The sequence below is a fragment of the Phocoena sinus genome, chromosome X, assembly GCF_008692025.1.
Source record: "Phocoena sinus isolate mPhoSin1 chromosome X, mPhoSin1.pri, whole genome shotgun sequence".
Taxonomy (NCBI): domain Eukaryota; kingdom Metazoa; phylum Chordata; class Mammalia; order Artiodactyla; family Phocoenidae; genus Phocoena; species Phocoena sinus.
Genome location: NC_045784.1, coordinates 35,979,738 through 36,003,142, shown reverse-complemented (window position 1 = coordinate 36,003,142; position 23,405 = coordinate 35,979,738). Strand labels below are relative to the sequence as shown.

The following is a 23,405-nucleotide window of genomic DNA, read 5'->3' as shown; positions in this document are numbered from 1 at the left end:
AAGGTGCCTACATGGTAACTTTCAAGACACCTCCAAGACAGTGTTTAATCAGCTTAAACCTGGCAACCGAGGGCTCAGGTGTGGGCCAGTGGGAGCCCATGATTGCCCTAGCAGGGGGGAAGGGGAGAGGGGCCAACGTGGGGAGGGACAGAGTGGGAGGGCCAAAAGGAAACCGGGTGTTGATGCGCACAGGATATAGTTGGGCAAAACGTCAGAGGGAAATGGGGAGAAAAAAAAAAAAACAGTGTAAAGCGTGTTGCAGGAAAAGACAGACTTGATTTGAATGGAGGGTACAGACCCTAATTTCAAATTATAAGATGTTAGTGCCAATAGGAACCCCAGAGACCATCCAGCCCCAAGCTCATTAGCTAGGAGGGCCACTGTCGGTAAGTGACACGCCTGGACTGGAACGCGGCACCCTGACTTCCACATGAGGTCTCTCTCCAAGTGTTGAGCGAGGGTGATGTAACACAGGCAGAGAAACAGTTATTAGTCAGAATTTCCAAGAGGCTGTAACCTCTCCTCTTTTTCACCGAGTCCAGCTCAGTTTGGCAAATCCCTGAGTGACCTCTGGGAGGCTGCTTCTCCTCGGAGCCTCATTTCCTTCTCTTATCAAACGCTTACTGTACGCTTTGCGCTATTCCTGATGCTTTACGTGTTAATTCATTTTGTCACCGCTACAACTGTCTGAGGTAGGTATGATGACATACCTACCCCCGTGTGACAAATGAGGAAACTGAGGCGGAGGTTAGTAAACTTGTCCAAGGTCACACAGCTAGGAAGTGGTGGAGAACTGGTTCAAACTGGGGCTGTCTGGCTTCAAATGTGTGCGCTCAACCACTAGGTAACCCTGCCTTTCAGCTGGCTTGGCTGGACTAGATGCCCTCCAAGGTCCCTTCCAGGGCTGACTTGGTAAGCTTCTACCCACTTGCTTCCTCTAGGACTGGTCCAGGAGAACCCGGGAGAGTTCCAGGAAAAAATCCTCCCCGAATGGCCATGTATCCTTCTGCTCTGGGGCCCATTTTACAACTCTAGCCATCACGGAAAAGGCCAGTGGGGGCGATCAGAACCCTGAGATGAGAGACAAACGTGGAGGGCAATGGAAGAACTTGCCTTTTTCAACCCGTTCATCTTTGTTGTTGTTTCTCTCAGTGGCTGTTCTTATGCACAGAGGGTCCACTTTTCCAAATGTGATTTTGAAACTGCAGCAGAGAGAAAGCCAAATAAACACAGAATGGTCGGCCAAGGGCCCGTACTTTCTATTCCCTGGTTACAAAGTAAAATTAGCTAGCTGGTGGCCAGGGCTGGGAGATTTATTTTGGTCTGAAGTCAACCCACAGATTAACAATATTGGCAAGAACTATACAGGAGGGGAAAATATTTTGGACAAGGCTGCATATGTTTGCAGATACATCATCCGCCCCTGTGCAGCAGCCAAGGTTAAAGAGAATGGGAGTCAGGAGCGGGCCGCACTGCGTCCCTTCTGTGAACAGTCGGTTTTCTCCTGCACGACGCCAGCTCTCGCCCTCTGAGAGCAGTTGCATGGTACATCGCAGGAGACACGGAAGGTGGCCGGGAGAGCACACTCCCCGTCTTCGAGAAGATGCACTTGCTCATCTTTCATTCCTCCTTTCCTGCCAAGACCTACATTCCATTCTGAGGGTAATTCTCAGGCAAGAGCAATTTCCGGATTCTCAAGGACTAACCGAGGGTAGTGTCAGAAGAAATTATCCAAAATTGGAAATAGGCGTGCAGGGGCTGACACCTTTGATTGATTTCCTATCGACTGGGCTATTTTACAAACCCATAGCTGCAGGGGTTGGTTCACTTTCAGATTTTTGTCTGGTAGAGATGCAAATAATTTCTAACCTAGCTATCTCACCCCCAGATTCTTCTATTAAACTGCCTATAAATACCTAGCCCCTCACATTCTCATTGTAATCGGTTTTAACATCTTAGAGGGTCCCCTCATTAATGAATGAGCTAAATCAAATCTTTGACATGCGGTCATTTTGTATTTGCACGAGAGTCAAGTGTTTCCGCCTGCGTGAAATTCCACTTTAACACAGGAATTCCGCTTTAACACGACATTTTTTTTCTGGCCTCTCGGTCATCCCACCTCAGGCCCCAGGTTCAAGACCCCATACTCCTCAGGGTGGACTCCACACAGCACTTCGACGGCCGGCAGCCAACCTGGCCCCCTTCGCGGCGATGGGGCCGCAGATAAGCCCCTGGCCCCTGGCCTCGCTCGTCTCCACCCTGCCCTGGAGTATGCTGGTCCTTCAGGGAACAGCCATGGGTAGGGAAAGGGATCCAGGACCCACCCCCCCCCAACCCCCAGGAGTCACAAGGCCTCTTTTAGAGAGCTCATAAGCTTGGGCAAAAGAAGGCATCAATTCTCTGACTCTGCGGAAGTGATCTCATTCTCAAAATGGGAATAGTCATTTCTACACTGCAGATTTCACAGGGGGTTTCTAAAGAGCTTCTCAAAGTCTAACGTGCATATGACTTACCTGAGGGAATCTTAATATAGAAATTCTGCTTCGACAGGCCTGGGGAGCATCTGAGGGCGTCCTTACAGCCTCTCAGGCGAGGCTGCTGCCGGTCCGCGGGCCTTTTGAGTAGCAAGGTTCTGGAGCTGTTGGGAGAGCCTGCCCTTTGAAAATCCCAGGGCACAGCAAACATACCTTTGAGGAGTTCACGATTTACGCTTAGGGCTCCACTCCCACAGGGCAGAGGGCCACAGGTCTGCATAAATCCCAGGAACCGCCATCTCCTAAACCCATGGTGTGCCTGGGCCGTTATTCACCTGACCTCCCTTAATCCCCACAAGGAGCCCGGAAGTCATTCCCATTTTACCACAGAGGAAACTGAGGCGCACACCAGTTACATAACAGCGCTGGCTTTTGGAGCCGGGTTTGCCGAGCTCTAACCACATTACTACACAGCCTCCTTCCTCCACCATGGCCTTGCAGGGCCGGGCTCCTCGGCCACATCTGCGGGGGCGTTGGAAAGGGACGAGGGAGAGCTCTCCTTCTTATCACGTGGCCCCCATTGCCCTCGCATTCCCTGGATAATTCCTCCACCCTCTCCCCCTGCAGCTGTCAGAGGGAGGGAGGGCGCGACTTCTGATTAATTCCACGGCAGACAAATGTTCCTTGAGAACCCGTGGTTGGCAGAGCTTGTTTCTTCACCCTGGAGAGGAATATGGAGAAATTCAAAGAACGAAAACAGATCTCTGCCTTCAAGGAGGTTAGAATCCAGTGGAGAAGCTATCACGTAGATACACTACTGCAAAACAAATTCAGATTGTCCCTGCCAGCCCTTTTGTTTGCGGAGCCCCTCTCTCCTCTGGGTAGGGCCCCTGTTTATCAGCAGACCTTTTGGTCTGCAAAGATAATCCTTCTGAGTTTTTTTTAATGGGACTGCGGCGGTGGGGGGGGCGGGGGGGGGGACAAGGCAGGTGGCAGACGGGGGCGGGGGAGGGAGGTTGTGAGCGGCAATTAGAGTCTATTGGGTTGACGGTGTGTGCTCCCAGGGACCCAGGGACTGGGCACTCCTTTGGCAAATGTAAATATCAAACCAATAAATGCTAATGTAGCATGAAAAAGTGCTGATCTGGGAGAAAGTTCCAATCATTTAGAGAGCTTGTCGCAGAAAGCATTTAGGTGTTCCGGCTGCAAGGGAGCTGGGGAGGGAATCAAGGGGATGGAATTGGGAGCTCCCTTCTGGGTGGTAGTACTACCCTGGCCACCCATTCCAGGAAAAGGGAACCAGCAAAGAGGGTCATGGCAAGGTGCTGGGGAACGGGGGACAGTAAATAAGACAAAGCCAGAAAAGGGGGTCAAGTTCCTGAACATCTGGCACGAGAAGAGGGAGATAGCAAAGAGCCCTGTTATCAAGATCTCTGTGAACTCGACACCTGCCTCCATGGGTCTTTGCCCAAGGTCACTGTCATCCTGATGGGTTTCCTGAATGTGGCCCCAGCCGCGTCAGCCTGCCTTCGGGGACCGCTTTCTGAGTGACGGCTCTGATCTCTCTGTCCCTCACCCCCTAGTCCCACCCCACCATACGCCCACACTTCTAACACACCTGTCGAGACCACCCCCTCCCGCCCAAAGTCTGCCACACCTACCCACCTCACAGAGGCCCTGGAGGACCTCTGCAAATCCTTATGAAGTTCATCCAATACAAATGGCCATTAAGGGACCTGTGAGATGAGAAAGCAGGGAAGTATGTTGGAGAGAAGACAGCTGGGTTCCAGGCCTGACTCTGCCACCTCTTTGACCTTAGAAAACATATCATACCTCTCTGAGCCTGGAAGCCTCAGTTGCTTCATCCGTAGAATGGGAATAACAACTCCCCCCTGGAACATTAAATGAGACAGTGATATATGTGCAACGGCTTGGTAGCCTACACATCCAGCTGGTCGCAGGGCAGGTTGCCGGGCCCCAGGCTTGCTGGGTTCTCCTTCTGGCCCCAGGACACTGAGCAAACACCTGAAGCCTCCTTACAGCACGGCTGCCTCTGAACATCAGAGAGAAAGAATGTTCAGAGGGAAAACCACTCATCCACCATCCCTGCCTCCTGCTCTCTAACCCAACCTGGCTATCTGATCCGGTCAAGTTGTTTGTTGGGGTTTTTTTTGCGATACGCGGGCCTCTCACTGTTGTGGCCTCTCCCGCTGCGGAGCACAGGCTCCGGACGCGCAGGCTCAGCGGCCATGGCTCACGGGCCCAGCCGCTCCGCGGCATGTGGGATCTTCCCGGACCGGGGCATGAACCCGTGTCCCCTGCATCGGCAGGCGGACTCTCAACCACTGCGCCACCAGGGAAGCCCCGATCCAGTTAAGTTTACATCTAAGTATCTCTGGAACCTGCCTCTTCCCTTTCCTTACATCCCTTTCCCAGAGCTGCCGCCTTGGCTCAGATCCTCTTCACTTTTGCCCGGAAATTTGCAGGCTCCCCACTTCAGTCTCCCCGACCCAGCCCCCTCTTCCTCGTGGCTGCCTCTGTTACCCCACTGCTCTGCTTCCACCATCTTTCGGCCTCATCGGGCCCAGCCTCCTGCTCAGAGGCCCCAGAACCTGCCCCTGCACCTCAGGGCCTTTGCATCTGCTACTTAAACAACTTTGACCCGTCCTTTTTGGCCCAGCTGGAAACCCCGGCCCCTAGGTTACCCTCAGTGGGATGTGAGCTCCTTCCCATGCACTTTCTTCTCTCAGGGCTTGCACAGCTCTCAGCCTGGTAGGACAGTTATTTGGGTTTTCATGAACATGGACTCCCTCAGAACGCGCTCAGAAGCCCAAGGTCAAGCTCTGGAAGGAGAGTTTCCGGGAAGGAAGGGCAGCTGGGCCCTGAGCCTTAGCGGCTGTCTCTCCCTGATTCTTCCTTTCCGCAACCTTGGGATCCTCTTTGAGACCCTGAGCCCGCTGTCGACCTAGGCAGAGGCATGAAAAGACCTTCCAGAACAATGTCAAGGGACTAGGGCAGAAGAGCTAAGGCAGTTCTCAGTCTTTCAAACCCTCACAGAATGCTCTGAGCCAGGCCAAGCTCTGGAGATACAGCAAAGACCAAGGCAGACCCAGATTCTGCCCTCCTGGAGAAACCTGCTCTAGGGCATGTCAGCCACCATGGCAATGAGGATGCTCAAGCAGCCCTGTGGAGGGCCCGTGTGGAGAGAACAGAGGCCCCCAGCCAGCAGCCAGCACCAACTTGCCAGCCACTTCCAAGGTGAGTGAACCACCTTGGAAGTGGATGCTGTGACCCCAGCTGAGCCCTCAGACAACTGCAGCCTCGGCCGCTCTGACTGCACCCTTTTGAGAGCGCTGGGCCACAACCGCCCAGCCAAGCTTCAGATTTCTGCACCAGAGAAACCAAGAGAGTGGAAAAAATGACTTCTGTTGTTTTAAGCTACTAAGTTTTGGGGTGAGTTGTTACCCCGCAATACATACCTAATACCGTGCCACAGATGATTGAACTCAGGTGGCTTAAAAGCACATATCATTATAGTAGCTCTCTCATCTGTTGAATACCCACTACGTGCCAGGCACCCTACTATACTCTGCACACCTTACCTAACCTGCTCCCCACAACGATCCCGAGGCAGGGCTTATTATTCCCAATTCAGAGATGAGCCACTTATCCAAGGCCACACAGTCTGGGACACTGTCCTATGGGCCTGTGTGAAGAATCCCGTCTCCTAGGCTCATCTCTTCCTCCTCACGTGTCCCACTCAGCTCGGACTTGGATCAGTGACCTATGATCAGGAAGCAACAAGGACTATCTAACAAAGATGCCTGTGTGGGATGCCCAGGGCCCACATTTCCCCAGTCCCCATTGCTCCCACCCATCAAAGACAAAAGCCTGGGCTTCCCTGGTGGCGCAGTGGTTGAGAGTCCGCCTGCCGATGCAGGGGACGCGGGTTCGTGTCCCGGTCGGGGAAGATCCCACATGCCGCGGAGCGGCTGGGCCCATGAGCCATGGCCGCTGAGCCTGCGCGTCCGGAGCCTGTGCTCCGCAGCGGGAGAGGCCACAATAGTGAGAGGCCCGCGTACCGCAAAAAAAAAAAAAAAGACAAAAGCCTTGGGAAACTGATGCGCACAGCAGACTGTATTTTCTAAGAATGGCTGTAACAATACCATCCATCCCACATACTCTTCTACAGTGTGACACTGACATTCCCTGTTGAGAAACTGGGTCTCCGTCCCCTTCCCTTGAATCCAGGTGGGCTTGTGACTGCTTCAGTAAACACTTCCACTGTACGTGGACGCGATGCCGGGTGACTCCCAAGGCTGAGTCATAAAAGCCCATGCAGCTTCCACCTTATTTGCTAGAACAATCACACCTGAAGCCCTGAGCCACCACATAAGAAGTCCCATCACGCTGAGGCCACCATGCTGTGAGGAAGCCCAAGCTATATAGAGGGGCCACCTGTAGGTGCTCCATCCACTGTCCAAGCCTTTGAGTCCCACCGAGCCCAGGTACCAGACGTGTCAATGATTGAACCTGCAGCCCCCAACTATCAGCCCTGGGCTTTGAGTCTTTCCAGCTGAGGCCCCAGACATTGTGGAGCACGGACAAGCCGTCCCCCACTGTGCCCTGTCTGAATTCCTGACCCACAGAGTCCAATAAGCATAATAAAATGGTTGCTTGAAGTCACTACATTTCGGAGTTATCTGTTACATAGAGATGGTAACTGGAACAACGTTCCAGAAGGTGGGTGGAAGGCTGGGTCAGCCAGTGGGTCCCTTCCTCCCCAACATATACAGACCTGCCACAGTTGTGTCTCAGTTCTGAAACCCGGGAAACTGCACCTACCTTATACCACTGCCCGCCCCCCCACCCACTTACCACTGAGAACTGAAGCCACATAATTCCCTCTCCCTGTGACTCTCACCCCCAATCTTAACTCCCTTGCCTGGTCACCTTCCATGTTGAACAAGGCTGCCCTGTATAGCCAATAGGATATCTTGGAAATGATGAAGTGAGATTTCTGAGGTTAGGTCATAAAAGACACTGTGGGTTCTGTCTGGCTCTCCTTTGAATCACTTGCTCTAGGGGAAGCTAGCTACCATGCCATGAGGATTCTCCAGCAGCCACATGGGAGGGGCCCACAGGCCAAGGAACTGAGCCCTCCTGCCAACTGCCAACCCCATTTCACCAGCCATGCAAATGAGCCACCTTGTAAGTGGGTCCTCCAGCCCTGGTAAATCGTTCAGATGGTTATTGGTGACCCGAGCCAACATCCTGGCTACCACCTCATGGGAGACCCCAAGCCAGGACCACCCCATTCAGCTGCTCCCAAATTCCTGACCTTCAGCAACTGTCAGATGATAAACGTTTATTGTTTTAAGTCACTACATTTGGTGGTGATTTGTTATTCTCTGTCCCTACGTTAAACAGTTCTGGGACCAGGCATGCTTTCTGATCCCCATGTTTAAATCGTACTGAGAACAAACAAAATTAACTTAGCTCTTTACTATAAGAAATACTCGCTCCTGGAAGATAGACTGAACCAACTAAAATAGCTTGTTATCAAGACCAACAGCTAACTCATCAAGACTTACTACAAGGCCTCTGCCTTGCTGTTTCCCAATCCAAAACTACTTTGTCAGAAACTCTCCCCAACCCCAGTCAGTTTCTTGCCTTGAAAGACCCAACTTCAGGGCTTCCCTGGTGGCGCAGTGGTTGAGAGTCCGCCTGCCGATGCAGGGGACGCGGGTTCGTGCCCCGGTCCGGGAAGATCCCACATGCCGCAGAGCGGCTGGGCCCGTGAGCCATGGCCGCTGAGCCTGCGCGTCCGGAGCCTGTGCTCCGCAGCGGGAGAGGCCACAACAGTGAGAGGCCTGCGTACCGCCAGAAAAAAAAAAAAAAAGAAAGACCCAACTTCAAAATCACCCAGTCCAGCCTCTAAATGCTATCAATACCCTTCCCCAGGGTCCCTGCTTGGAGACATCACTAGCATTCTGTCACAGGGGTCCTCTTCCTTACTGAAGTAGGTCTAATAAATTAAGCTTTGCTTGATTGAAAAGTTTTTCTGGGGACTTCCCTGGTGATCCAATGGTTAGGACTCCGCACTTCCACTGCAGGGGGCGCGGGTTCGATCCCTGGTTGGGCAACTAAGATCCCGCAAGCCATGTGGCACGGCCAAAAAAAAAAGTCTTTTTAGAGCGTCGATAGTCAATACCATACACCCCCCAAACTGGGGCATCCACTCTTGGGATTTGGTCATCTGTCCAAATGCAGTCGCCACTAGCCACATGTGGCTATTTAAATTAAATGACGTGAATCACTTTGCTGTACACCTGAAACATTGTAAATCAACGGTACTTCCATTAAAGAAATCCGAAAAAAATTACATAAGGTTGAAAATTCATTTCCTCAGTTGCACTAGCCACATCTCAGCACAGATATAAAATATTTCCCTTCTCACAGAAAGTTCTATTGGACAGTGGTGCTCTAGACGAAAGTGGATCATTTGTTTCAGAGGATGGCTACCCCTGAGGAAGCTTACAGAAGCAGGAGTGGGTGTGTGGGAGGGACTGCAAACGAGGGGCAGGCCACTGCCCAGAGGAAAGCAGACCGCGCAGCTCCTCCCGGGCTCAACAAATGCCCGCCTAGGCCGCAGGCACGACTCCACCAAGCAGGCCCCTCCGTGGGCTGCAAGAAATCACCAAGCTTTAGGCCCACAGGGCACACGGGCATGCTGATTTCTGGAACTGTGCACAATCCCTGCATAGCGGTGCTGGCTCAGCTGGAACGCAAGACAGATGATCCCTGATCAGCACAGTCTCCCTCATCAACTCACTGGCCTGTGGCAGGGCTTCTGCTCTTGTTTCAGGTCTGATAGCAACCCGCTGGCCCGCAGAACCTCCCAGCCAAGTTTCCTGGATCCTTGTCATCCCCCCAGGTCGGGGACGTGGGGAGAAGTTTGAGAGGAAACCATGGCCTGGTATGTGGCCCTCGCAGAACAAAAACCGAGCAAAGGAGCAAATGAGAGATTCATCAGATTCTCGGACTTATTTGGCCTTTTCTTTTCTGGGCTTTGAGAATTTTTATTTCTTCCATGGTAACTCTTCCCTGGCTGGGGAATGTCATTTTAAATCATTCTGTCTTTAAAACCGTGGGATGAGGGGAAAGAAAAAGTCACCTCCAACCAGGTTTTCACCATGCAAATCGAGGACGTTTCAAAATGCTGGCGAGCTGCTCGGGGGACTTCAAAGATGTCCAGGTCCAATTACGCTTCATTTGGGGTGTGAATTGAGGAACTCTGGGGGAGGTGGCCCGAGTGCAACGTGTCAGGGTCGATACTGTGGTAATGAACCTAGGCCTTTGTTCCTGGGAGCCCAGCTGCTGACAAGTGGGCCGTTTCCTGAAGGGCGGAGAGGCGCTGTGTCCCCCGCCAGGTGCAGGAAGCAGGGTAGAGATGTAGGTGCCAGTCAAAAAAAGAAAAAAATCATTTTAGGGTGGCTTTTATTTTTCTTCCTTTTTAAAAATCAAAGGTTTACGACAATGTAATATTATACGTCAAGTATACTTCAATAAAAAAACGTTTACACAATTAAAAAAATTAAAAGGGGGCGTCAACATCAAAATTTGTCATGTCCTAAAATTAGCCACGGGAAGGGTCTCCTGAAATTTGATTGAACTGGGATCTGGGAAATGACTCTAACTTACGGTTTAGATACACACCACCTCGATTTCTGTGGCTGAGTATGTTCGGATGGGCGCTGGGAAAGGTCCGACAGGGGAAGATTCATCACGGAATGGTTAAAAACAAACAAACAACAACAAAAGCAAGAACATTTTGGGCGAATAATTTTGGTTTTGCTTGCTAGTTAGAATTGAACTGACTGCCCTCTGTGGGCAAGGTTGATGGCTTAAGGGCATTCAAAAATGATTCATTCAAGTTCTTCTAGCCCAAAAAGCCCCTCAAAAAGCCACAGTATATTCAGAAGTCTCAGCCAAGACTGCTGGGTAGATTCCTAGCGGGACATGTGAGGGCAATAAATCTGCTGCAAGTGTGAGAAAGGAGATCAAAAGCTGGTCTCTTCCACTCGCTAAGATGCTTATGTGATTCATTATTTTATGTCCTCGGCTCTTTTTTCAAATGCAGACACCCTGAGAAAGGTAACACATCCAGTTACTAACACCTTAGTGCAAATGCATGCATCAGAAACATTTGGAATCGCAAAGGAATCTGGGTAAGGCTGCCTGTGAAGAGGGAATAAAAAGTACAGATGCTGGAGTCACACCCCGGAGATTCAGTTTCCTAGGGTGGAGGCCTAACAGCAATATTATTTTTTAAAGCTCCCCAGGTGATGTCAATATACGGCCAAGTTGAGAACCTCCGGGATAGAGGATGGAGGGGTGAGGACAGAGAGGGAGCGAGTGGAAGAGACAAAAGAAAAAAAAAAACAAGAGTTCTTCTCATGAAAGACCTGCTTTGAGTCCTGGCACCCAACTTGCTGGCTGCACGATCCCGGTTGAGTGACTTAGCCGCCCTGATCTTCATTTTCTTTATCTGTTAAATGAGAATAATATTCTTCGGAAAACGGTGGCTCTCCAACTTGAACTTGAAAGGGCATCACAATCACCTGGAGGGGTTGTTTAAACACAGATTCCCAGGCCCTAGCCCCACTGCCCAAAATCCTGACTCAGTAGGTCTGGGGTGAGTCCCCCAGATTTGCATTTCTAACAAGTTCCCAGGTGATGGTGATGCTGCTGGCACAGGACAGCGTTTTGAGATCCCCTGATATCAGGGGCACCTGAGCTGCTTATTACCCATTCACCAATTTTATCCATGACAAGGCCAGAAACCAAAGGTAACACCCGTTCTCTCTTGAGAAGGGCCCAAGAGCCATATCGGGGGTTGAACTTGCACACAAATATCTCCATTGTTTTAGCATTTTGCTAAGATACAGCCCACATTCAAACCTGAGGCCTGAAGCCACCAACGAACCATGATGGAGAAGACTGGAAGAATTGTGCCGGGCCACAGAGAGGCCACATTTTAAGCAACACCCCTCCTCCCCCCACCAAGAGCATCCCTGACATATGTCGTCCCAAAGAGGCCTGGCCTGGTCTTTCTGGAAGCCACTGGGCTGGGGCATCGGCACCAAGACCAAGTGTAACTGATTCACACTGCCCCGCTCCCTGGGGGAACAATTCACACGATGAAAGCTCCGAGCATTGAGCCGGCGCGGGGGGGGGGGGGAGGCACACATTTCCTCTTTAAAATGCTCAATGGCTTTCAGGAGTTGGAAGAGGGGCTGGGGGGCTCCTACCTTAGCCGCCCCTTAGAGCAGGGCTGGTGAGGCCAGGCTTTGAAGTAGAGAAGATCATCACTTATGCGCTCTGTCCATCCCAGCCACCCACCCCCGTTTTTCCTGTTCCAGAACCCAGTGAGTGTCCTTATGCCTCCAGCCTGGGTTTTTGGTCTCTCTCTGCCCCCGACTTCCCCTACCTCCTCCTATAAGAAGGTTGCCAGCTCAAACTTCCCAGGTGTCAGTGACAAGATGATAAAAGAGCCCAGTCTTCACATATTTGGGGGTGATAGGTTGAGGCCCTTCTCATGAATCAGAGCATTTTCCCTGGGGACTCTGAAATGGGGGCCTCTCTGGCTCAGGGATCCACAGGGGACACTGCAAGCCACAGAAGAGTCTCCAGGATCAAAATTAAAGCCAGAGCATGTCAAGTCAGGTCCAGAAGGAGACCATCCATTGGGAAAAGGGAAAGTGAACCAAGAAATAGGAACTCTGCCCATATGGGTTACATCTTCCACTTAAGGGTCTTCTACCCAGAGTCCCACAGTCACCAATTAACTAGGCATGAAGAACATGAGATCATTCTGGCTCACCAGGGCCTCATGCCATCTCTCCACAGCTGCCACACATTTCTTGCTCCCTGGACCCTGCAGTCTGGGCCCACCCCACCCCTAGTCTGGGCCACATATGATGTCACCCACCAAAATGGTGCCAATTTGAGTGTACCAGCTTCCTGGGGCTCCAGGCTTTGGGGGTCCAAATGATCACAACCTGATGTTATTATTTTTAAATTCATCTTATTGTTTCATCTGTTAAAATGTGACACGCTCCATACGGCAGTCACTAGCCACCCTGTTAAAGTACCAGCCCTAGCACAGTAGTTGGGACATTTTGATTGTACGGGTAGATAGGTGAGTGAGTAGATGGATGTACGGGTGGATGAATGGATGGATAGAAGAATAGATGCATGGAAGGATGGATGGATGGATGGAAGGCTGGATGGGAGGATGAAGGTGGATGGATGGGTAAATGGGTAGATAGAAGGATGGATGGATGGATGGATGGTCAGATGGATGAATGGATAGATCAATGGGTGGGTAGACTGGCCTCCACATGTTACTAACATACTTCTATAGATACCGTAACACCTAGACCAGCAGTTAACAAATGTTTAGATCTTGGGACCCCTTTACTTTTTTATTCATTATTGAGCACTCCAAAAAGCTTTTGTTTATATTGACCCATGTATCCGTATTTCCCATATTAAAAATGAAAACCGAGGAAAGTTTTAAACATTTGTTAATTGATATAAAAATAACAATAATGAACTTATTAGATGAGTGGTAGGCAGCCTTTGAGATGGTATCCAGTAATCCCCACCTTCTGTCACCCGCATCCTTGAGTATTTCCCTCCCCTTGAAGTTGGGGTGGACTTACTGAGTCACTTCTAATAGACAAGACAGAAGTGATGGGATGTCATTTCCAAAATTAGATTATAAAAAGACTGTGGCTTCTGTCTTGGGTGCTCTCCTTCACTCTCTCTGGGGGAAGCCAGCTGCCATGTCACAAGGCAGCCCTGATGAGAGGCCCACATGGCAAGGGGCTGAGGCCTGCCAACAGCCATGTGAGTGAGCTGAGAGCTGGATCCTTTCTTTCCTTGGTTGAGCTTTGACATGACTGCAGCCCTGGACCATGCCTTGATTACAGCCTCATGAGAGACTCCGAGTCAGAACCACCCAGCTAAGCTGGCTGTTAACAGATTCCTAACCCACAGAAACTGAGAGATAATGTGTGTTGTTTTCAGCCACTAAGTTTTGGGGCTATTTGTTACACAGCAATAGATAACTAATACACATGTTCACATCAATAGCACAATTTAATGAAAAAACAAGACTGTATTTTCTAAAAAAAAAAAAATCAGGGAGTAAGGTGACATCGCTTTACATTTTTGCAAACCTCTTTAATAGCTGGCTTCATAGAAGACAGCTGCTTTCTCCTAGCTGCTTCAGCATCCAATCTGTTGTGATATGTGGTTTTGGTTGAAATACATGAAGAAAATCCAGCCTTATGGAGCTTGCAGTTAGAAAAGACAGTCTTGAAAAGGTCTGGGGTACCACAGGGATCCTTAGAACACACTTTGGGAACTGCTGACTTAGACAATCAGGGCCTCACAAGAGTCTAACTCTAGGGCCTTGACCCCTCATGTTGCTTTCCCGTTTGGGACATATGCCAGTTTCTCCAGGTGCTAGGGTGACCAGGGTAACTGGCACCACCCAGGAGGTCTTGTCCCCTGCTGGAAGGGATAAGGCTCTCCTCCAAGGCCCAACAGCAGAAGACAGTGATGAACGAACGCCTAGTCTTGACTGGGTCATGCCCAAGGTGTCACCCAGAAGGGAAAGGATGGCCCACTTCCGGCAGCCAAGGTTAAGGCTGAGGCATCTGGGGCACAGGACGGCAGGGGAGGGTTGTTCTGTGCAGTGAAGGCTTCTGGAGACTGTGGTTTGCTGTATCCTCAGGCATTTCCCCCTCTTCACCCCTTTCCTGTGCACCTCCGCCTCCCTGCCCCCAACCCCAACTAGAAGGCCTGTTTCGGCAGGAGCCAGTCTGATTTTCTCTGCCTCGCTGGTCAGAGAAATGCACGCGGCTGCACCGAAGAATAAAAAGAGCCTCCTCCGTGACCAGTTTCTTCCCACTTCCCTTTCTCTCTCTTCGTGCTCGCCTCTCTGTCCCCACCTTCTGTGGAGGCAGGAAGGTCCCCAGAGGGTGCGAGCATCACTGAGCTATACCAGGCGCCCGAGTTTCCCTCCCAGGCAGCACCTGTTCCTGATTCTATTTAGCTGTGGCCCGTGCAGGCTGGCACTGGCTTCCCAGGGGACAGGGCATGGTCAGATGGGTCTCTGCCGGCCCAGCGGCCAACTGCCTCGTGGGGCAGCCTTGCTCTGCTGTACACAAGCACTACAGACATTGGCACATAGAGTGCCCACCGGCGGCGCTGGGATCTGGGGCGCCCAGCCTCTCCCGTAGCCAGCCAAAGGCCTGCCCGCGAGCCTTCCAGACCTTCAGGCACCTTAGAGGTTAAACGGGATACCTCGAGCTGTAAGGAAAAAAAAAAAAAAAAAAAAAAAACTGCCCAGGTGCTATGCGCCCAGGCTCCAGGTGGTGTCCCCAGCATCCCGGGCTTCCTCTGCGCGGTGAGGATGGAATCTGCAAGTGGGCATCGGTTTTTTAGTTTGGAAGCAGGAGCGGAGAATCAAACCAGCAGCAGCTCAGCTCCCCGAGGCGAAGGTCTTGCCTGCCTTGGGCAATGGAGCGTTTCTAAAACCCCGTGCCACCGGCGAGAAGCAGGGGTATGGCACGCTCAGCCTCTCTTCCCCGAGGCTGTAGGGCCCGGCGGGGACAGAGGACAGGCCACCTAAATCATTTCAGCGCTGGCTTACGGGGTCCAGGGCTGTTCGCCTCACTGTACTGCAGTTTGGGAACAGAGTAAACCACCCTGGCAAAGCTGGGCGGACTTGTCCAAACCACACAAAAGTTCAAGCCACACAAATGTTGGCTCCAACTGGGCTTGGAGTGCAGGGCTGGCTTTATCTGTCCCCGAGGGCTTTGCCCTGCCTTGCAATTGATCGGGGCTCCTAAAAACCACTGAAACGGTTTATCTTGCCCACTCAGCCTCAAGCCCCTTGATGGGCTGGAGTGGAGCCTGGACTGTTCTGGCAGCCAAGCCCCAGCCCAGCTTCCTCCCAGCTTCACTGCCCCCAGGACCACCTGCCTGGACCCTCACCCCACAGAGACTCCTCATTTTGTGGCAGGAAATAGGGGCCAATGACATGACCACGAGAATGTTATTCACCACAGAAAGGGAGATCCTTCAAACCTGATGGGAGAGGAGGGAAAGGTTTTGTAAACACAAAGATTTAACTGGGAGGGGTACGGAATTAAAGTGGGTTTTAACACAAACTAGCGGGTTAACGGGGGAGCCCAGGCATGGGTACGGGAGAGTCCCGTGGTAGCTGACTTTTCAGGCTCACACCAGGACACCTGCCACCTTTCCCAGCCGTCATGGCATGTCACTCATTGCTCTAACTGGGGACAGAGAGGCTGTATTCGCCCTGAATCCATAGCACAACCCTTTCGGCCTCCGAAAGCAGGTGTTGTACACAAATTACCTGAATTCTTTCAGGCTGTCTTCTGCTCCAGCAGTTTGCGATAAAAGAGCGTGTAAACAAGTGGCTCGTCACAAGGGTTTCTATCCCGTCTAGTCTCCCCTGACAAAAGGGACACCCTTCCTCGAAAAACACCTAACGGACATAAAGGGCTTTGCAGTTTACGAAGCTGTGTAGCACCCACCATCTCATCTCATCCCAACAACTGTGTGAGCAATGGGGTGTGACTCCTATAGCAGTTAGGGTTCAGTTGCAGGAAACAGAAAGCCTCTCCAGTCCAGCTATTTTAATCCAGAAGAGATATAATACAGGATATTAGGTGCTTACAAGATCATTGGAGCAGGCTCTAGACGCCCGTAACACCGCTGAGCTGGGCCGCCAAGACTTCTGCCATCATCAGGGAGGTGGGAAGGGAGGGGGTCAGCCCCAGAGATGTTGATTTCAAGAGGACACTATTGTAGTTGCCATCCAAGGTCAGGAAGCCACTGCCACCACAACACCTCTCAGTACCCACAAAGCCGGTAACTAATCAAACACTAGAATGTTGCCTCTCTCTCTCTGTCTCTCTCACACTGACACACACACACACACACACATTGTCTTCAGCAGCAACGTTCAGCAGCAAGTAGTCTCTTCCCCGCTGCTGCCTTCCTAACCTCACACAAGTGCATCTCCTTGCTGGAATCTAATTCTCATCCGCAGCCCCAGCTGCAAAGGTGTCTGGGAACTGTAGTTTTTAGCCTTCCAACCTCTGCAGAACATGAAGGCGCCATAGAAACAGGTTGGAATGGAGGCTGAGTGCCTGCCACCTCCTCTCCATTTTACAGATAAGGAAACTAAGGTTCAGAGACATTAAGGAACATGTACAAGGTCACATGGCTGGCGAACCCCGATCTCTCTGACTCCAAAACCTACACTCTCATCTGTTACACGGAACCAATGGCCCCATTCCATTTGGGGCTTTGGCAGTCTTGGGGGCATCTTTTGGTCCAGTGGCCCAGACTACAGCAGAAGCCACCACACATCTTCTGCATGCTCAAAGGTTGGACAGCAGGCTGAGTGGAACTGAGGCCCGGGGACTCAGAACCGTACCCAGGGCTCCTGACCCCACGTTGTGTAATGTGTTCCTGTCCTTATAGACACACACACACACACACACACACACACACACACACACACACACACACACACTTCCATCAGCATCTGGAGGAAGGGAAGACAAGCTCAGGCTGTCCCTGGAGACATACAATCCTCTAGCACTCCCTGGGGACAGCTGTTCGGCATTTTTCCAGGTGAGGTAAGTACAAGGCTGACCGGCATCCAACCCCCACTACCGTGTTTGAGAAATTCCCCATCTTCCTAGTTGCCTCCCACCAGAGAAGCGAAAAACGCCATATAGTCATTTTCCCGGCTGCCACTGCAGTTAGTGTGGGCTCCTGACTTACGCTCAGCCAATCAGATGCCCCATCAAAGACTTGGAGTCAGGAGCTAATGAAGCAGAGGTGCACAGAGCACAGCAGTCCATTCTGGTGGAGGGTGGCAGTCACCATGTCAATGACATTCCATTCCTGGGATGGCAGGGACCATATCCATGTCCGGAGATGGCAGTGTGAGCCAGGGTGTCCTGGACTTAGCAGCGGGATTGTCACTGGATGGGCCAGATAATGGCTGGACATTAAAAAGAATGAAATAATGCCATCTGCAGCAACATGGATGGATCTAGAGATTGTCATACTGAGTGAAGTAAGTCATACAGAGAAATATCGTATGATATCGCTTATATGGGGAATCTAAAAAAGAAATGATACAAATGAACTTATTTACAAAACAGAAACAGACTCACGGACTTAGAGAACCAACTATGGTTGCAGTGGGCGGGGGGAAAGGATGCGGGGAAGGGATAGTCAGGGAGCTTGGGACTGACATGTACACACTGCTATATTTTAAATGGATAGCCAACAGGACCTACTGTATGGCACGGGGAACTCTGCTCAATGTTATGTAACAGCCTAAATGGGAAAAGAATTTGAAAAAGAATAGATACATGGGGGACTTCCCTGGTGGTCCGATGGTTAAGAATCCACCTTCCAATGCAGGGGATGCGGGTTCGATCCCTGGTGGGGTAACTAAGATCCCACATGCCCCAGGGCAACTAAGCCCGCACGCCACAACTACTGAGCCCGCGCTCTCTGGAGCCTGTGCGCCACAACTAGAGAAGCCTGCGTGCCACAACTAGAGAGAAGCCCACGTGCCGCAACAACGACCCAGTGCAGCCAAAAAAAAAAAAAAGAATAGATACATGTATATGTATAACTGAATCACTTTGCTGTACACCTGAAGCTATCACAACATTGTTCATCAACTATACTTCAATATAACATAAAAAGTTAAGGGGCTTCCCTGGTGGCGCAGTGGTTGAGAGTCCGCCTGCCGATGCAGGGGACACGGGTTCATGCCCCGGTCCGGGAAGATCCCACATGCCGCGGAGCGGCTGGGCCCATGAGCCATGGCCGCTGAGCCTGCGCGTCCGGAGCGTGTGCTCCGCAGCGGGAGAGGCCACAACAGTGAGAGGCCCGCGTACCGCAAAAAATAAAATAAAAAATTAAAAAAAAAAAGAGAGAGAGAGAGATAACGGCTGGAGATGACATCCCAGGTTCAAGGCCCCAGCTTTGCCATCAGCTCATGATAGGGTACTGAACAAATGGCTTGTCCTTTTGGGGCCTTAAGAAGGGAGGAGAGTGAGAGTCCAGCCACAGGAAAGTGAGCAATGCTCCCTGCAGCCACAAACTGGGAGCGGAAAGGACCACGAGAAGGGCACTGCTCACCTAGGTGCTGGGCCTTCAGGTCAGATCAGTGGGTGGAATGGACCAGGGCCTCACTCAGTCAGAGGCAGGCAGGAGCCGGAAGGGGCTGGATTCCTGCAGTCGTCACCGTGGAGCCAACTCAAATCAGCTGAGTGTAGACAGGGGTGAGGGCAGGAGGCCTATCTGAGGAGTTGGCCCAGCCGGTGGGCAGACTGGAAGTCCTCTGGGATGACGACAATGTGCTATAAACTTGGGCTTATCTCCGTGATATTGTCTTTGTTCCTGTGACCCTTGCTTTCCAAGAAAGGGTACCCCCCAAACAGAACTGAGGTCCAGAGAGGTGTGTGTACCCTGAGGCCAGCAGAGCCAGGATGCTGCCGTGGTTGGAGAGGCCACAAGTGATGGGGCCACCTCGGTCCTGGCTGGGACTCTGAAGGAAGCAGGAGTAGCTTTCTGTAGTCAACATGGAAGGGAGAAGAACAGAAGGGGCCCAGCAGAAGAAGGGTGCTTTTCTCCCCTTTGTCAGGTGAGCAGGAGAGGTTCAAGGACATCATGGAGTGCTAGGGCAGGGTGGGCTGAAGACGAGACGGAAAATCACATCACCATCCAATTCTGGTGGGGGCGGCCACAAACACCAGCCTGCCATAGAGTCAGCCTCGGCCATGCTTTGAGGAAGAAGCACGGATTTTGGAGTCAGACAGACCTGGGTTCAAATCCCAGCTATGCCATTCAACAGCCATGGGAGCCTAGACAAGCCTTTTTTTGGTGAACTGTTACTTGGGCATCGCCAATAAGCCATGCTTCCCAGTATGTGTGCCGTCATGTTGTCCCCTCCCACACTGACTCTGGGTTTGGGCACGTGACTTTCTTTGGCCAATAAGGACATTAATAAGCATGATGTAAAGCGGAGGCTTGCTAAGTGCTTGCATGCTGAGGCTTGTCCTCTTGCAACACTCCCTCTTGGAAGTCAACTGCCATGCTTGGGGAAGCCCAAGCTAGCCTGGTGAAAACGACATGAGGAAGAGAACCGAGGCAGCTCAGCCAATAGCCAGCACCAAGACCCCAGGCACGTGAGAGGCCCTCTTCCACCTTTCAGCCAAATCTAGCTGCCAACTGACTGTATTCACATGATAGACCCCAGCTGACACCACCTGGAGCCCAAGAACCACCCAGTTAATCCACAGAATCATAAGAAATCATTGTTCATTCATGTCCATTCAGTGTTGTTTTAAGCCACTAAGGTTTTGGATGGTTGTCACACCGTAATAATTAGCTGGAATACTGTGTAACCTTCTGAGCCTCAGCTGCCCCCTCTGTAAAATGGGGTGATAATATTCGTTGCCAAAAGTTATGAGGAGTAAATTTAACACACAATAACAGTGAGCATTTATTGAGTACCTGCTGTGTTTCAGGCACTGTGATAGATGCCGAATGTACATAATTGAAAGCCTATAATCTGCAGAGCATCTATCTCTGAAGTAAGTACTGTTAGGCCCGTTTTCCAGACAAGGAGACTGAACTCAGAGGGGTTAAGTAACTTGCCCAAGGTGGCTCAGAGCTGGGGCTGAGCCCAGCCGCAGCTGGCTTGCCCAGAGCTGGGGCTCTAACCCAGGTCCCTCTCATTCTAATCACTAAGACCCAGCAGGGCCTCCTCCACCGGCACCGATGAAGGAACGACCTTCCAGGGGAGCACCAAACCTTCCTATGCTTCAACAACTTTGTCTCTGTCAGGTGGTTGGAGGATGGAGACGCGGGGCGTACTCACAAGGCCAGCGTCAAGTCCAAGTACCCTTGAAGGCAGGTTAGCAGGGCTCCGTTTGGTGGCCAGTCCCCTGCTCTTGGTGCTGCTTCGGTGAGCCCTGGGTCACAAAGGATGACAGAACTCAGAGCAAATCCATTCTCACTTCTAGGAAAACGGCTAATGGGGCTTAGCACCACCACAGTCACAAGCAAAAGACAGCTTGTTTCTCAAGAGGCAGGGGCACCTCAGCCACGAGTGCCCCGCCCCCGCCACTGGAAGGCCTCAAGAAGCCAGAAGCCACCCCTTTTGTCCCTCTGAGAGACAGCCCCCCTCGACACACACACTCACACACAAAATCACAGGGGAGGGGGCAGCTGTGGGGTCCTGGATCACAATGGGGTGGGAGTGGGGCATGACCAGGGGGCCCCGCTGGCCCAGGCGGCTGCTGCTGGGAGGCTCCCACCCTCCCAAGAACTGGTGAGTGACACTAAAGAGGGTGGCAGAGGGATCCTTTCTTGTCCTCCCCAAGCTGATGGCATCACTCTCCACCCCAGAGGCCCAGGAACAACCTTGTCCTGGGTCGGGTAGGGAAGCCTGCAGCTGAGAAAGCCCACACCTTCCACCCCTCTCCTTGATTCTGCCCATCTTATCCATCTTGCTTTCACGGGGTCCTTTTCACAAGTGTACACACATGACACAATGTGTGAAAAGAGATAATCTAAAAGTATATTGCTAGAATGGTCTCAACTTTGCTTAACGTTATATATATTTGAAAATTTATATATATTTTTTCATCAATATACAAAAACAAGTAGCAAGAACCATCTGAAAATGTTGACAATGGTTACCTCTAGATGGTAAGATAAAGTTTTTTCTTCTTTGTACCTTTTGTATCTTCGACTTCTCTACGAAGGGCATGATTGCTTTTAGAATCAGAAAATAAACTATACTATCTGTGCTTTTTAATGAATGTGCACGGCCTAGAAAAGTCACACCTTAAAACTCTTCCCAGGGACTTCCCTGGTGGTCCAGTGGCTAAGACTCCGTGCTCCCACTGCAGTGGTCCCGGGTTCAATCCTTGATCAGGGAACTAGATCCTACATGCTGCAACTAAAAGATCCCTCATGCCTCAACTGAAGATCCCGCCTGCGACAACTAAGACCCGGCACAGCCAAATAAATGAATAAATATTTTTTAAAAACGCTTTAAAAAAAAAAAAAACTCTTCCCATCCAGCACCTTCATTATTGGTTCACACCTGGATTATTAGTAGTGTCTCCAGACACCTGAGTCTTCACCCAGGGTACAGATGTGAAGGGAGCAGCCCCAATGCCCAAGGCAAAAGGGGGCAGGGCCATTGAGGCAAGCAGAAAGGGGCGGGGTCGGTGAGCCTGGAGCCTGTGCAGTCAGTACCTAGGACTGCTTCCAGTCCTCCTGTGGACTGAAGACGTGGTACCCAAGGCACTGCAAGACTGGGCTGGAGAAGTTGCTGGAATGGAGGGCCACCCCTGCCTGGCCTGGGAGGGCAGGAAGCCCTGGCCCAGAAGTGAAATTCTGAGGCCTGGCTCATGCACGCCGCCTGGTTCACACTGGACCCCGTCACTTAGATAAACAGCCCTACCTTGCAGGCAGAGCGTGAATTGTAGGAGGCGAGGTGGCGCATATACAGCGTTCGGTACAATTCCTAGCACACACAAGGCACTCAATAAATGCAGCTGTGATTACTAGGAATAAACACATGCCCATCAGCACCGGCCCTCCTGGCTAAGCCCAGCACCCCAGTCATCTGGTGCCAGAAAAGGGATGAGCCATCACGGTGCTCAGCCGGCAATCCCCTGTCTTGTTCCTTGCTGGATCCTGCTAAACATGCAAGCAGAAAAAAATTTTTCCACCCCCAGAGCAGTTTCTAGATGTGCTACCTTGGTCAAAGCAAGCTGCTAATTAACATGGGTGAGAAATGCCCAGATGATACCATCAAACGCCATTAAAGTACCCCCAGCTGGTTGGGGGTGTTTGTTTTGCTTCCCATCAATTCTGCTCAGAACGATGACAGTACCCAGCCAGGGTGGGAGCCACACAGGGCAGGGTGGGTCTGGGGAAGGCAGACACAGCTGGGAGTGGTGAAGTTCCCTCACACAGAGGAATGGACTCAGGTTGAGCTCCTCTATCCTCCTGTACTTTCAGACTCGCAGTGCCCAGCTGCTCTCTCCCTGCTCTGACTTACACACTTGCTCCCAGGAAGGGGTTTTCAGTAAGTCATTTACGCGTTAGTATGAATTTCAGTATTCCCAGAGGCCTCCAGTTTCATCATGGAATAAAACTCTTTATTCTCTTCCCTTGAAATCTTACCGTGTGTGTGTGTGTGTGGAGGCGAGGTGGGGGGGGGGGTCCTTGGCCTTAAATGAGAAAATGGGAAGGAGTTCTAATTCTGTTTTAGCCATTCCCGGGCTCATCCACCCACATCCCCAAGATCAGAACCTTCTCTATTCTCTGAGTTCAGCAGCGCATGTATTCACCTTTATTTCTCATTAAGGAAACCTGAATGGAATCATGAAAAGCTTTTCTCTATCTTTAAAAGAGAAGGATTTAGAGAGTAAAAAAAAAATGTGTTAAACTGATAAAAGAAAAAAGACACAGAACTCAGAAGTCCTGAAGGAAAAGATGGGCGGATGTGACAACACAAACCTCCTTTGCAGGGCAATACAGCATCAACCAGAGGTTGCGAGCTGGTGTCCTGCTGATCCAACCCAGCCCAAACGTGGCTGTCTCTTCTAGTGCTTGAAGTTTTTTGAATGAGTTGTCAGCATTTTAAAACTGGAAGTTTTCCCATAAAAATCCATATTTCCAGCATCTCCTGAAGAATCAGAAGATCTGGCACACTGGTTCCCAGCAGAGGTATGTGCTCTCCCCGGCCTGCCATGGCCTCGGAGC

General features: G+C 51.2%; 1 long non-coding RNA gene across 2 annotated transcripts; it reads right to left on the bottom strand.

Moving 5' to 3' along the window:
* Positions 1-392: 392 nt before the first annotated feature.
* LOC116747366 lies at positions 393-23,405 on the bottom strand. Of its 2 annotated transcripts, XR_004348012.1 has the most exons (5): positions 23,160-23,405; positions 20,500-20,593; positions 4,140-4,210; positions 2,514-3,195; positions 393-1,202 (listed from the first exon to the last, which is right to left on the bottom strand). It is a non-coding gene; the product is annotated as an uncharacterized LOC116747366 (long non-coding RNA). The 2 variants fall into 2 exon arrangements; XR_004348013.1 differs by lacking the exons at positions 20,500-20,593; positions 23,160-23,405 and adding an exon at positions 4,308-4,578.